The sequence below is a fragment of the Dermochelys coriacea genome, chromosome 3 (genome assembly GCF_009764565.3).
Source record: "Dermochelys coriacea isolate rDerCor1 chromosome 3, rDerCor1.pri.v4, whole genome shotgun sequence".
Lineage (NCBI taxonomy): Eukaryota > Metazoa > Chordata > Testudines > Dermochelyidae > Dermochelys > Dermochelys coriacea.
The window spans coordinates 102,400,555-102,416,724 of NC_050070.1; the positions used below are offsets into that span (position 1 = coordinate 102,400,555).

Sequence of the window (16,170 nt, forward strand, 5' to 3'; positions counted from 1 at the left end):
TCATTCTGGAAACAAATTCATTGTTGAACAGTCAAACCGGAGCACTTTACAGCTCAGAATCACTTTCATTGCTTTTTCGAAACCAAGGATAAAAGACAGAGTAAATCAAAGGATTAATGGCAGAGCTGGAATAAGTGAACCAAACCACAATGTCAAAGAGAAGGGTTGAAGTTATGAAGTTATAAAAAAGGGTGACCAACATACCAAAAAAGCAATCACAGCTATACTCAAGGTTTTAGCAGCATTCCTTTCTCTTTTGCTAACTCTGTCACTGTAAGTTTCAGACAACTGGGTGGTGTTGCTTCTCTCTATCATTCTAGCTTGTCGTTTAGCCACAGCAAAGATCTTGCTGTAAGTCCTATTGTTGTAAAAAAAGGTATGAAATAAAGGAGAGAGGTTACAACCACCCATTTGTTGAAGACTAGTTGACAGCTTCCTACACAGGAGAGGGCATTTACAAATGCTTGTATCCCTTTGTCATTAGCCCCAGTGAAGGCTACAGAAAAACTTCATACTAATGAAAATGTCCAGGCAACAGCTATGCACATGACTGAAACTGTCACTGTGAACCTGAGGGGGTAAATTAAAGGATCGGTAATGGCAACATAACAATCAGATGGAAAAACGAGAAATATTGATGACTAACAAAGATGCATCTAAACAACTGTGGAATCTACAGAATGTTTTCCCCAAAATACCAGCATGTTTTGACAGATCTTGTACTGCTTAAGGGCAGCACAGTCAGACCCAAACAAAAATCAGTACATGCCAAGGAGGCGAGCAAAATATTTGTAGGAGGGTGAAGTTGTTTGAAATAATCAATTGTAATTATTACCATTTAGGCTTCCACCTACTGTAAGAATTGTCAGAAAACCAAGCACAACACACAAAGTGATGCAGATTCCAGAAGACCACAATGTTTTATAGCAAGATCCATTAATACTTTCAAAGCAATATTGTGTTTCTTCATTCTGAAGAAGCACTGAAGATGTGCTGTGCTTTTGTTGTTAACTACTCTGAACTTCTTAGTGTTTGCATTTGTATACCAATGGTGGTGATGTGGCACTGGTCGGTCAAGCTCTTCACATTTTAAATCTTTCTGAAAAAGAGAATTGAAGTCGACATGAGTGAGAGTACAATAATTCCACTGCATTGTTTTTCCATAAGTATACTAAAAATGTGTATGTAAATACAAAGTAAATAGAACATAGCAAAATATTTGTAACTACAGCTTTCAAAGGCATTTTGAAATAAGTAGCAAAAATACTTTATAATTGAAAAGTTTCTCCTTTGCTATAATGTAGAATTTATTTTTACCTATTCATATTCATTTAAATTTCCTCGATGCCTGATCTTTCTGTTTAAGTCAATTGCAAAACTCCCATTGACCTCACAGTAGTTGGAGGGACTCCTGATGCCTTACCTTTTGAGAAGATTTTCTTCAGATAGAACCCTGGATTAAAATGTGAATAGAAGGCAGGAAGAGACACCTGTTTTCAGTAGTGTTTCATCCTTTGAGTTGTTTTAGCAAAGTTAATGAGAAAGCACTTGCATGCTGTCCTCTCAAAAAATGAGGGATGGGGTGAGGGGGGGAAAAACAGCAAACACAAGGGAAATTTAGTTATTATCCCAAAAAATGAAATCCCTCTGGTAAAGGATGTAAACACTGATATACTTAGTCTTGGAGGAAAAAAACCCCCATCATTAAGGAATCTACTGTGATTTACCACAAGACAGTCCTCTAAGCATATACTGTCATACATATGTTTTGAACTAAGTCTCATTATAAGATCCCTTTATTTTTTGAAGGCAAATTTAACTGGCTCCCACAGCAACCAGGTGTTATCTCAGTATTTGTATTCCTGACAAAACAATTTACAGTAGTGACTAAGGAATCTGAGGTCATAGAGAATGGTACCTGTGTTCAAGAAAAATCTATCACACCTTTATTGATCTTGCAGTGGGGTATTTTTATTTCTCTCCCTCTCATATTTTTGGCCAGTTTTCTACTCTGGGCTAAACTCCTTCTAGTGCTAAGAATGGAGGAACAATTGAAGCAGATTGTGTCTTCTGTAGTCCAGAGCAGCCTCCAATGCAAATTTGGGCAGCCCTAAATTGCACTCTAGTTGCCATGGCTTCTGTGGGTCTTCTGGCTTTGGAATAGGCAGGGTAGGGAAGTTCCCTGAGTACACCTGGCCAGGCTGCCAATATATCCCCTCCGTCCCCTGCCCCATGGGTTTCTGCAAGTGTATAGTTGGTGGAACAAGCTCTGATCTGCTCTGGAGGCCACTTCCTAAGGGAAGGTGTAGCTGCCAGGCTGGTGAGGGCAAAGTAGCTGTGGGCCACATATGATTTAGGTCCTGTCTTCCTCAATGAGTTTGAGTAGGTGTAGAAATATGGTCGAGATAGTGCTTCCATTCCAAACCTATATTCTCCATGGCTTCTAGGTTCCTCAGAAATGCAGGTCGGTCCTTTAGTGGGGTTCAGGTCCTTAGGCCTGGTCTATATTATGAATTTATGTCGGAATAACTACATTGCTCAGATATGAAAATCCACAACCCTGGGCTCCGCCACAGTTAGAGATCTCACCCCCACTGTGGCAGTAGTAAGTCAATGGGAAATTTCTCCAATCAACCTAGCTACCCTAGCTCAGGGAGGTGGATTACCTACACAGGAGAACCCCGCTCGTCTGTGTAGGTAGTGTCTTTTCTGAAGCTTTTCTTTCATTCCTTCCCCCCCTTCCCTCAGCCAGGAGGGGGACATACTGTTTTTAATTGACCCCCACACACACCCCCTGCCCCCAGAGTGGAACAAGGTTGCAAACTCATACCAGGGTCAGAAGGGAGCTTGAGTGCTTCTGAATCCTGGCCTAGAATGTCAACTGCTGGATCTGGAGCCCAAATTACGCTTTGTTCAGAGTTACGAACATTTCAGAGTTACGGACAGCGTCCATTCCTGAGGTGTCCGTAACTCTGAGGTTGTTCTGTACTACCACCTCACCAGTGATTCTGCATTTGTTAGTTTATGCATTTGATTTTTTTTTTCCTTCCTATATGAAGTACTTTGCTATTGTCTTTACCCTCCCATCTGTGACAGTAGAATCTTCTCTGAAGCCTTTCTTTCAGCCCTTGGGCCCCCCCCCCCCCCAGTGGCTGTGTGTGAAAACAGCTTGTCTGCCTCTCAGTGGGGTGGAGTGTGGTTAAAACAGTGCATCCCCCACCCACCAGCAGGAGGACATGCTGTTTTTACCCCCCTCCTCCAGCCAGGAGGGGGATGCACTGTTTTAACCACACTCCACCCCACTGAGAGGCAGACAAGCTGTTTTCACACACAGCCACTTTTTCTGCATTTGTTGTGCATTTGATTTTTCCTTCCTAAGTGAAGTACTTTGCACTTGTCTTTATTGAATTTCATCTTGTTGAATTCAGACCTATTCTCCAATTTTAGTCATTTTGAATTTTAATACTGTCCTCCAAAGTGCTTGAAATCCCTCCCAGCTTGATGTCACCAGCCAATTTTATAAGCATACCCTCCAATCCCTTTTCTAAGTTATTAATGAAAATGTTGACTAGTACTAAACCGAGGCCTAACCCTTGCAGGACTCCACTAGATATACCCTCCCAGTTTGACAGCAAACCATTGATAACTACTCTTTGAGTAGGGACTTTTAACCAGTTGTTGACTCACAGTATAATTTAAGGTAGATCACATTTCCCTAATTTGTTTAAGACACTGTCATATGGGATTGTGTCTAAAGTCTTACCAAAATTAAGTATATCATGTCCACTGCTTCCCCCTTATCCACTAAGACAAAAAAGGAAATTTAGGTTGGCTTGCCATGCTTTGTTTTTGACAAATCCATTTTGACTATTTTTACCACTAAATATTATCCTCTTGGAGCTTATAAATTGATTGCTGAATAATTTTGTATCAATATCTTTCCAGGTATCAGAGTTGGACTGGCTGGTCTATAATTCCCGGGTTCTCTTTGTTCCCCACTTTAAAGAAAGGTACTATGTTTGCCCTTCTCCAGTGTTTTGGGACCTCATTCATCTTCCAGGAGTTCTCAAAGATAATTGTGAATGGTTCTGAGATTGCTTCAGCTACTTCCTAAATACCTAAGATGAATATATCTGTTTCCCTACTTTGGCTTGTGTTCCTTCCCTATTGTTAGTTTTTATTGAATTGGGTATCTGGTCACAATTAACCTGTTTAGTGAAGTCTGAAGCAAAATAGGCATTAAATACCTCCGTTTTCTGGATTTCATCAATTTATTATCTCTCCTTCCCTGCTAAGTAGAAGACCAACACTTTCCTTCATCTTTCTCGTAATGTATTTAAAACCTGTCTTGTATGTTCCTTGCTAGGTGTAACTCACTTTGTGCCATAGTCCTTCTGATTATGTCCCTACATGCTTGTACAGTTCTTTCCTCCTTAGCAATTCATCCATGGTTCTCCTTTTTTTTAGGCTTTTTTTTTTTAATTTCAGGTCATTAAAGAGCTTCTAATGCCCAAAGGAAAAGAAGAGTCAGCCCCCAGCTATTTTAGAGACCCTTGCAAGCGGATCGAAAACTCAGAAGAACAGGCGGAGAAGATTCAACTCCTTTCCCCTCCGAATGACAATTGCCAATATTATAGATCTCAGCTGGAAGCAGGTAGAGGAGCCTGTCCACATGCCCTCCCAAGGACCCTCCAGAATAGGAGGGTGCACAGCCTAAGGGAGCTCAGCTTCTACACACATAAATTCTCTTTACCAAAGGGTGAGCAGATTAACCTAATCTCCAGTTGGGGGATCTTTCTGCACAGCTGGACTCTGTTCCCTCAGAAAGCAAACAAAAGCAGGTGCAGTATTCCCGTTTCCAGCCTTGCGCTCCTCTTTCTTACTGTGGAGTTGTGACTGCAGAGCATGAGCCTGGAAACCCTGCAGGACCAGTCCTGGAGCCTGGTAGTCCTGTCTCTTCAAGATTTAATGACTGTTGTTTCCACCCACTGTCTTCTCTTGCCAGGCATCCCAGGCTTCTAGGCAGTTCTACAATTTTATTATTGTTTCCTAGTGGGGATATCAAGACCCTTAATCTCATCACTGCCTTTTTAATTTTTAGAATAGTTAGTGTTCATTCACAGTCTGAAATTAGAGTCTAATGTCGTATCTTTAAAAAAAAAAAGGGGGGGGGGGAAATAAAAGAGAAAAACCCTTCAATGTATGTTATGCTTATGTAAATACAGCAGGGTGACATAGATGTTACTTAACCTGTGAGTTCTTCAGGGCAGAGACTGTTTGTTTGTTTTTTTGTTATGTATTTGTGCCTAGCATGGTGGAGCTTTGATCCCTGCTTGGAGTCCTTAGGTGCTGCCATGATAGAATACTGGTTACTCAATACAATACAGAACAGAACACAATACAACACCAATTGCAAGTACATAAAAGGTTGTTAAAAGGAGGAGGGAGAAAAATTGTTCTTCTTAACCTCCAAGTATAGGACAAGAAACAATGGGCTTAAATTGCAGCAAGGGCGGATTAGAATGGACATTAGGAAAAATGTCCAAATCTCAGGGTGGTTAAGCACTGCAATAAATTGCCTAGGGAGGTTGTGGAATCTCCATCATTGGAGATTTTTAAGAGCAGGTTGGACAAACACCTGTCAAGGATGGTCTAGATAATACTTAGTCCTGTCTTTAGTCCAGTTCCTCTTGAGGTCCCTTCCAGTTCTATGATCCTATTAATAATAAGAGGAAGTTCAAAAAGAAAAACCCAAACAAAGGAAAAAATATTATCTGAAGTTCTGATATCAATACTCATTCCACATCACTTTTCCATCTCGTTGACTGTTTCAGACCCGGTGCCCTCTCTTCAATTAATTTAAACAATGTGATAGCGTTTAGTCATATTTATTAAAGCATGCTAGAGAGGAGTCATCCCAGAGGTGGAACAAAGTAGATTGGCAGGGCTAGGGTGAGGTTTTTATGCCAGCTATTTGGAATTTAGATGAGCTGGGATAGATGATTTTTGTTACTTTTTATGGGGGGGGGGGAAAAATGGCAGTCCCATGTATCTGTGCTATCATACACTACATAAATTGTGTATGCATGCTGATTTTGGATTTAATATTTCATTTTGATTAGCAATTATTTTAATGCTGATATTAGTATTGTATTTTTTTTTCTTACAGTTGAAATATTCAGGAGAACACAGTATTATCCACTAGATGGCATAACAGTGACATTATACTGCTCTCCTCTGCTAGCTGAAGATCTTGGGCTTGATTTTGATCTCACATTGGTTTTACACCAAAAAACTCTGCTGATTTTAGTAAGATTCATAGATACTAAGGTCAGAAGGGACCATTCTGATCATCTAGTCCGACCTCCTGCACAGTGCAGGCCACAGAATCTCACCCACCCACTCCTATGAAAAACCTCACCCATGTCTGAGCTATTGAAGTTCTTAAATCATGGTTTAAAGACTTCAAGGAGCAGAGAAGCCTCCCTCAAGTCAACCATGCCCCATGCTACAGAGGAAGGCGAAAAACCTCCAGGACCTCTCCAATCTGCCCTGGAGGAAAATTCCTTCCTGACCCCAAATATGGCGATCAGCTAAATCCTGAGCATATGGGCAACATTCACCAGTCACATACTGCAGAAAATTCTTTCCTGGGTAACTCAGATCCCATCCATCTAATATCCCATCTCAGGGGATTTGACTTATTTACCCTGAATATTTAAAGATCAATTACTTACCAAAATCCCATTATCCCATCATACCATCTCCATAAACTTATCGAGTAGAATCTTAAAACCAGATAGATCTTTTGCCCCCACTGCTTCCCTTGGAAGGCTATTCCAAAACTTGACTCCTCTGATGGTTAGAAACCTTCGTCTGATTTCAAGTCTAAACTTCCTGGTGGCCAGTTTATACCCATTTGTTCTTGTGTCCACATTGGTGCTGAGCTGAAATAATTCCTCTCCCTCTCCTGTATTTATCCCTCTGATATATTTATAGAGAGCAATCATATCTCCCCTCAACCTTCTTTTAGTTAGGCTAAACAAGCCAAGCTCCTTAAGTCTCCTTTCATAAGACAACTAATAATTCCCCATGTGGCACGGTATCAAATGCCTTACTGAAATCTAGGTAAATCAGATCCAGATAACTTGCATTGCTACACAATGAGAATTTGAGTGAGAAAATGCTGGTTATGAAATTCTTATAGCACCTCTTCTGCTGACCATCAGTTCTGAAAGGTCCAAACATGCTATCCCCTATCAATAACAATACATACATACACTATTGTTCACCCCTAAAAGAGAAGGTTATTATCAAAAGGATCATTACCTGAAAACCTAGTTTCTGCAAAGTACGAGCTAATCGTCTGGCACCAAATTTAGCTTCTTCTTCACTATAATTTAAAGGAGAGAGATGATAAGCGACTAGCTTTACAAATAGTTACTGCAATAAAACTAAAATTTTAAGATGTATACATACACACGTTCACATACTTACATATGTAATCACACCAAAAACTATATTAAAAGAACATTAAAATGCAAAATCAAGTGAAGAAGTGCCAGCATTAAGATAGCCTGTACATATGAAATCGGTCCCCTTGAGCATATGCATTATGACAGTGTTTTCCAAACAGCAGGTCCTGACCCACCAGTGAGTCTTGGAAAGCATCTAGGTGGGTCACTTGTGGCCCAGAGGTGCTCTCCCCACCTGCAATCTCACTTCCCCTGGAAGGCAGCAATGTAGTGAGAGGGATTTGGGCAGCAGCAGCAGGGAGGAAGCAGCTGAAGCCAGAATTGGACAGTCAGCAGCCTGGTAGTGATTGTGTGATTGTACAGTCAGCACCCTTATAGTCATGGAAAGGCTTGCGTGTCTCAATGACCCCGAGAGCGATGCTGCCTGGAGTCATGGTCACCCATGCAGAACTGTCAAGGGCGAGGTTCCAGACAAAGTATGATCCAAGAAGTCCCTAACAGCAGAGCAGACGGAGGTGTAACTGTTGTGTAATGGAGGTGAAACTGTTGTGTAATATTACAATGGCTGTGAAGGTGGATGAAGGCTGCAGCAGACAGAGAATCTCCAATCGTCATGGTGTCCATGCCATTGATTTCAAGTCCTCTATCTGTCAAGGATAGTGTGGTGATTGTTGTGCACCAGTCTCCCCATCTTAAAAGAAGTCCCGCACAGGCATCTTCCAGCTTTTGGGAAAACATTGCACAAGTCAAAAGTCCAGTCGCAATCGGCGAGTGGTGATGGGAACAGGACAGTGAAATCTGGATGTTCCTGCTCACAGATTGACACACAGGCAGTGGGTGTGTGATACAGTCATCTTGCTTGAGAACTGAGGTGAGTTGAGCATCTCTGCAGCTGCACCCACAACTGAGCAGTCCTTTTTCGAATCCACTCTGCTCACCCCACATGCGGAGGGGGGTTAGAAAAGGTACCCTAAAAATAGTCTTGCCTCTGTTTTTTTCCTGGTTGGACAGCCGCATCCAGCAGGATCACCACCTCAGCCGTCGAAAATGTAAGAAACTTTTCAACTTTGGGACTTGGAACATACGTCCCTTGATGGACAATTCAAACAGCGACTGACCAGAGTAACGTACAGCCATTATTGCTCGTGAATTGAGTCGGTTTAACATTGATATTGCTGCTTTGTCCGAAACGAGAAGAGCTGATGAAGGACAGGTGAGGGAGGAAAAAGGAGGATACACCTACTTCTGGAAGGGAAAATCTATAGATGAACCCCGATTTCATGAAGTGGGCTTTGCTATAAAGAACAAACTCTCTGGTAAGGTGCCTCTCTGAGGTACCAATTGGCGTCAATGAGCAGTTTATGACACTCGGATTGAATCTCGCCAAAAATCAACAGGCAACTATTGCGAGCGCCTATGCACCAACAGTGAGAATGTAAAGGAAGATTTTTATTCTCAGTTGGAAACCATTTTATTGGAGACCCCTACAGAAGATAAGATCATCCTTCTGGGGGATTTCAATGCAAGTGTTGGATGAGACTCAGACCTGTGGAAAGGAACAATCGGGAAAGAAGGAGTTGGCAAAAGCAATTCAAATGGAATTCTGCTCTTGACCAAGTGTGTTGAACATGAACTTATTATTATGAACACTGTTTTCCGACACAAGGAAAAGTTCAAAACATCTTGGAGACACCCACGGTCAAAGCACTGGCATCTCCTCAACTACGTCACAGTTCGTGCCCGAGATCGTAGTAATGTACTTCGCACAAGAGCAATGACAACTGCTGATGACTGTTGGACTGATCATACCCTTATTTGATCCAAAATGAAAATAAAGATCGCTCCCAAATGGAGGCTGCAAAAGAAGCAGGTCAGGTGCAAGTTGAAGGTTCAAGATTTAAAGGACTCTATTAAACGTGACCACCTCCAAGCAGTCTTAGAAGAAAAGCTCCCATCAGAGTTTCTAGAAGAAACTGAGGAACACTGGAGCCAGTTGAAAGCAGTAATCATCAATGCCTGTGAGGAAACCATAGGCTACCAAACCAGAAAACTTCAGGACTGGTTTGACGATAATTATGCTGAAATTGAGCAACTCATCAATGAGAAGAGAATGAAATTTCATGCTTGGCAGAACGACATAAATCATAATACAAAGAGAAGCCCATCCCAAGGCGAGACCGGAAGTCCAACATAAAACCAAAGAACTCAAGAACAAATGGTGGACTGAGAAAGCACAAGAACTCCAACATCTCTTGGATATGCACAATACATGTGGTTTCTTTAGTGCCACCAAAGCTGTTTATGGACCAATTCATCATGGTATGAATCCTCTTTACTCTAAGGACGGAACCACATTTCTGAAGGACAACGAAGCCATCAATTCTCACTGGAAAGAACGTTTTGAAGATCTCCTTAACTATAATTCAATGGTTGCAGATGAAGTCCTTGAGCAAATCCCTCAATGACTATTTAGGGATGAGCTCCGAGACCCTCCCAATTTTTATGAGGTACGCAATGCCACCAAGCAGATGAAGAAGAACAAGGCAGCAGGTCTAGATGGAATCCCCACTGAAATCTTCAAAGACGGTGGACCAGAGCTAATTTGGCAGCTTTACCTGCTTACCCTTAAAATCTGGATAAAGGAGGAGATACCCAGTGAAATGAGGGATTCCCTGATTGTCACCCTCTTCAAGAAAGGGGATAAAGTGGATTGTGGAAATTGTTGTGGTATCTCCCTCCTAGCCATTGCAGGCAAAGTTCTGGCGCAGATCCTTGCAACCCGCCTTCTGCCCATCAGAAGAAATTTTACCAGAGTCACAGAGTGGTTTCGACCATGTCGTGGAACTGTGGATATGATCTTCACAGCACAGCAGCTGCAAGAAAAGTATCAGGAGCAAAACCAACCACTGCACATGGCTTTTATTGATCTAACTAAAGCCTTTGATTCAGTGAATCACCGTGCCCTCTGGACTGTACTTTCTAAGACTGGATGTCCTGATAAATACATTAATGTCCTAAAATTGCTTCATGATAACATGAAAGCGATGTTCTGAGCAGCACTGGCTACCAAAGCGAATCTTTCAGAGTACAAATAGAAGTCAAACAGGGCTGTATCATCGCTCCAACCATGTCTGCGGTTTTTATTGCCATCATTCTTTACCTAATTGCTGGGAAGTTTACACCTGGCATTGAAATCCATTTACAGAATGGATGGAAAGCTGTTGAGGCTTAGCAGGCTGAAAGCCAAGAATAAGATTTCCATAACATCTATTATGAAACTTCAGTATGCTGATGACAACGCAATCTTTGCCCACTCTGAGAAAGATCTTCAAACTATCTTGAATGTGTTTGCCGATGCTTACTCTTGTCTTGGTTTCACTCTTAATATCAAGAAGACTAAAGTGCTCTATCAGCCCTCTCCAAATGAGGTATTACCTGCTCCATTTATCAAAATCAAGGGAGTGGCCCTGGAGAATGTCGATCATTTCCTCTACCTTGGAAATCATCTTTCAGCAAAGGCAGATATTGATGCAGAAATTCAACATCACCTGAGCTGTGCCAGCGTAGATTTTTTTTTCATTTACGGCACAGGGATTTTGAAAATCACGACATTCGAACAGACACCAAGCTTCTTATTTAATCAAGCCATTATTCTCCCAACACTGTTGTATGGATCCGAAACTTGGACAACCTATAGACACCACTTGAAAGTCCTTGAGGGGCACCATCAATGCTGCCTGCGTATGATTCTGAAGATCAAAGGGGAAGACAGGAGCACCAATATTAGTGTTCTAGAAGAGGCAAAGACCACCAGTATCGAGGCAATGATCATCCGTTAACAATTCCTGGTCACACTGTCCGGATGCCAGTCCATTGCCTCCCAAAAAAGGTCCTGTTCTCTCAGCTGAAAGAAGAGTACCGTAACGTGGGTGGACAACAGAAGTGTTATAAGGACTTGCTGAAGGACAACCTAAAAAAGTGTAATATTGACATTGATACTTGGGAGACACTTGCCCAGGATCGCTTAAAATGGAGTGAAGTCCTACATGCTGGTCTCCTGCAGTTTGAACTTGCTCGCTGACAAGCTGAAGACGAGAGGCGCAGGAGGAAGGAGAGACTGGCTTCCAGTCATGGTCAACAGCCTCCTGCCGAGCCCAAAAACATCTGTCTTCATTGTAACAGAATTTGTGATTCAAGGACAGGCCTTATTAGTCATTTGAGGATCCATAATTCCCATGGAAGATGATCATACTTGGTAACGAGCGAAAGCCCATCATCATCAGTGATCACGGCCCAGCCGAGGGAGAGAGGGACCAGCTGGGGCTGCAGGATGGGGCAAGGCAGGGAAAGCAAGAGCAAGGGAACAAGAGGGAGCTGAGCAAGAGGCTGGAGGGAGGGGGGGGAGTAGGAAGTTGGAGGGCTGAGAAAGGGAGGTGAGGGGATAATGGTAGGTCCCCCAAAAAGACAAAATGCATTTGATGGGTTGCCTTAGTAAAAAGTCTGGGAACCACTGTATTATGTTACAGTCTTCAATTACACGATCAGTACTATGTTTTCCACAAGACCCTTGCTTCATTCAGTTCACAGAATGGACCTGCTCTGGGGATAAATCTGGGTTGTGTATTGAAGGGGACTGTTGTCTGTAGAACCCTGCTTCATTTCAGTCCCCTTCTTCAGCCAGTCTATCCTCCCCTCCACCAGCCTGCAGTTTCACTCTCCCTCCCACCCTCCCTCTGACTCTTTGTCCCAATCTAGTCCCTTGTCCCCTCTGCGTTGCAGCCATGCAGCAACCTGCTCCACGCAGCAGGTGGTCATGGAAAACACGAGAGACAGGCTCCCAGTTCAGGTGCCAGGACCCAGACCTGGCACTGCCCACAGCAACCCAGCAATTGCAGGGAAAGTCCTGCTCAGTTCTGAGCTGGAGTATGCCAAGTGGAGACCAACTCTTCAGGGAATGTAGCTGCTAAAATTGAAGAAGGCTCTATTGAGAATGTGCAAATGGAGATTTTTTCCCCCCCCAGGGTTTAGAACTTGACCAAACTGGGATGGATTTTCACAGGGACAGCAAAGAATACTTCCCTGACACAAAGTACCCCACTTCTCCACACTCCAATTTCAAGTCATTGCTCTAAAGCATGGAGATGCTAGAGTATTTCAAAGAAAAGGTTGCCAGACTCTCTTTTTTTTTTTTTTTTTTTTTTAAATGTGGGTAAAACAATGTATTTTTCCCTAGTGTCATTCTCAGAAATAATGGTTGAACTGTTTTAGTTGAAATTTTCAAAAAAATTCAGCCTGAAGCAGACATTCAGCACAAAAAATTCTGCCCAAAGGGTTAAAGTTTGGCAAAATTATAAGCAACTGTAAACAGGCTCTTATAATGGGAACTGTCATGCAACCTTCATAATAGGTAGTTGTACCGGAACTGCCAATGATATATGCAATAGATTTCATGACAATAAGTGGAATTTTCCAATGTCGTATACAAGAGTTTCATCCAGGAACAATTTTTTCCCTCTCCTTCAAAAGAAGGAATTTACCTTGTGGCTCCTGTGCAAATAACTTTTCCTGAGGACCAAATCGTGGCCGTAATCCTAGGTTTCCTAAGCTTCATTAATACTTTCCCAACATCACGCTTGTAGTACATTCACTCCTAATTTACAGAGACTCATCTAAGATCAGAATCTACCCCTTCTCTCAAAGCACTATACCTACCAGTATTTTGAGGGGGGGGGATTTCTCCTTTTCGGAGAAGACTCTTTGTCTGGAAGTTGGGGGACAGTTTACTTTGATTCACGGCATATGGACAGCTCTGTCTGCATTTCAGGTCTTCTAATGGTAGTGTATGATGCCTGTGCAAGCAGAGGTTCCCAAACTGCGGTATGCAAGCTATCAGTGGCCCATGGAGATCTTCCCGGTGGGCACATGGTGCTGACTTCTTTTCCTTGTCTTCAGCAGCTATTTTACATTACAAGACAGATAAAAATACATTAAATATTTACCTAATATTATTATTCCTTGTAATCAGTTGTTGTTGTTGCCACAAGGAAGTTACAGGATGGGAAGAGAGGGAGATCACAAAACAGCCCAATTGCCCCAAGAGAGGGGAAAAAGAAATGTTTCTGAGCAGTATTATCTCTCAGACTATCTCATCTATTTATTTCTAGAGTTCCATCCTTATAGCATTAGGGTGTTGAGTTGAGGGTTAAATAACTGTCTGATTATGAACCATCTTCTCTGCTCCTTTTGAGGCAAAATCGTGTTTCATGTGCCCATATTAGGCAGAGGAAAAACAAGGGGGGGGCTGATTTTCAGAGGTACTGGTCCCCAAAATTCTTTTTGAAGTGAATGGAAGGTGTGGGTACTCGGCATCTCTGAAATTCAGGCCCCCGCTCTGTATTCCTCCTTATTGTGGGAAAGGCTGCATGAAGAGGTGTCTCTCTCAGCGCCCAAAACGAGGATGAATATTCCATACATTGTATGGTGTTCTGAAAGTGAACTGGAAAGAGTAATGTGCTTTTTGAACTGATCAGACCCTGCTGCGTGGGTTGGTCATGTAAAGTTTAATTAAACATTCTGCAGTATAAAACTCTGAGTGCTTTTTACAGGTCTTAGGATTGATCAGTCGCAGCAGTCTTCCCCAAGGAGGGCTGCCATTGGCCCATGAGTATTGCAGTATCATACAAAGGCGTGTGGCCCATCCCCTTCCACCTCCCCCCGTTCTGCAGTCTCCTGCCAGCCAGGAAGGCTGGAAGCCTTTTGTGTAGTACATATGGCTACAGCTGTCTGCCCACACTCTTAGTGAACACCTTCTCTATAGAGCTTAAGTGGTACAGAGGGCCTTGTGTACCAGGGTGCATTTTATCCTCTAATATCAAACATTTGATTTATGCTTCTTTTATTTTCAGTTTTGAACAATAAAACTAATGATAAATGCATGAAATGATAAACTGTATAGCAGATGTTTTCAAGACAATTTTTATTAGTGTGGCTTATCAGAATGAATAACTATTTATTTATTTGTATTAAATTGCTTAATGAAACCTCAGCCCTAGTGTGCCAGGCTCTGTACAAACATATGGTGGAAGACTGTCCCTGGCCCAAACAGTTTAGAAGCTACTTACATATATTGCAAAACCACTTAAACAAATTTACACTCCATAGTGTTTTTCATGTTATTTAGAGGGGACTTAATCTTCAACAGGAGCCAGTGCTGGGTGCTTTCAAAAATCCCACACTACATTCTTAAGTCTGTGCTCAAGTATTCTTCAATCTCCCTACCTTGCCCAGCCTCTACTTTGTCTCATCCATCTGTTATATCTTATCTATTAAAACCTAAGTTCTTTGGGAGGCAGGAACTGTCACTTACTGTTTGATTGTATAGTTCGTAGCCCACTCTGTCTCTTAATCATGCTACAAAATTAATTGATCTTTAAATATCAATGGTAAATAGGGCCAATGGCCTGTGATGGGATGTTAGATTGGGTGGGATCTGAGTTACTACAGAGAATTCTCTCCTGGGTATCTGGCTGGTGAATCTTGCCCATATGCTCAGGGTTCGTTTGATCACCATATTTAGGGTCAGGAATGAATTTTCCTCCAGGGCAGATTGGAAGAGGCCCTGGGGTTTTTTGCCTTCCTCTGTAGCATGGGGCCACGGGTCACTTGCTGGAGGATTCTCTGCACCTTGAAGTCTTTAAACCATGATTTGAGGACTTCAATAGCTCAGACATAGGTGAGAGGTTTATCGCAGGAGTGGGTGGGTGAGATTCTGTGGCCTGCATTGTGCAGGAGGTCAGACTAGATGATCATAATGGTCCCTTCTGATCTTAATATTTATGAAAATTACTATGACTTTATATTTCACATTTTACTTTATTTCACCTGAAAAAAAGGAAAAAAGTACACACAGTTTTAAAAAAGATGAAGAGTAGAAAGATGCCCCAGGGATAACTGGCAGACAAGGATTTAGAAGTTGTGCAAACACAGCATCTAGGCAGATTTTCAGTCTGAAATAAATTCAGTTTTCAACAATATCAGTTATTTAAATTTAGTTATTTATTTAGGACTTATTTGTACTGCATCTTAACCAAAGATAAATGCTGGCATAAATCACAGAGTTGACAGAATTTATAATTAATCAAATTACTTGCCCACTTGCATCAGCAGGATTATCAGATCAAGAAAAAACATCTATGATGTTAAAAAATGGTGATCAAAACCCCAGAAGTGCTCCCCCTGGTTACTAACAGAGTTTTACCTTTCTCCTTTTGCTATAACCTGTTGTCGTTTTTGTGATGGTGACTGGGTTTTGCTTGCTATGCTTCTGTTCGTTCAAATCTGTTGTTCAGCTAGCACAAACATTTTGGAATAAAAGTGGATCCTGTGATGCATGGATGTTTCCCTGAGCTCTGGGCTTCCCTACTATTTATGTCTCAAAATGGATCATACTTTTTAAACACTGGATCTTGCAAGATTTGCCTGGGGAGTTACAGAAAAGCAGTGTGCTTTGAGGTACAAGGGTAGGAACCAGGGAAGAGGCTACAGGTGGCTGCTTCCAACGGGGGCAGGATGAAGTGAGCTACCTGCCTATCCCAGTCAAAAGGCTCTGCCATGAGAAGGGGGAGTGGACAGCTACTCTATTTCCAACAGAGGCATTATTTTATATGATGATTGATTAATATTAAGATAAAACATT

At 42.0% G+C, this 16,170-nt stretch overlaps 1 pseudogene; it reads right to left on the bottom strand.

Moving 5' to 3' along the window:
- On the bottom strand, nucleotides 1-4,449 carry LOC119852973 (annotated as a pseudogene).
- Between the last annotated feature and the right edge of the window lie 11,721 nt (nucleotides 4,450-16,170).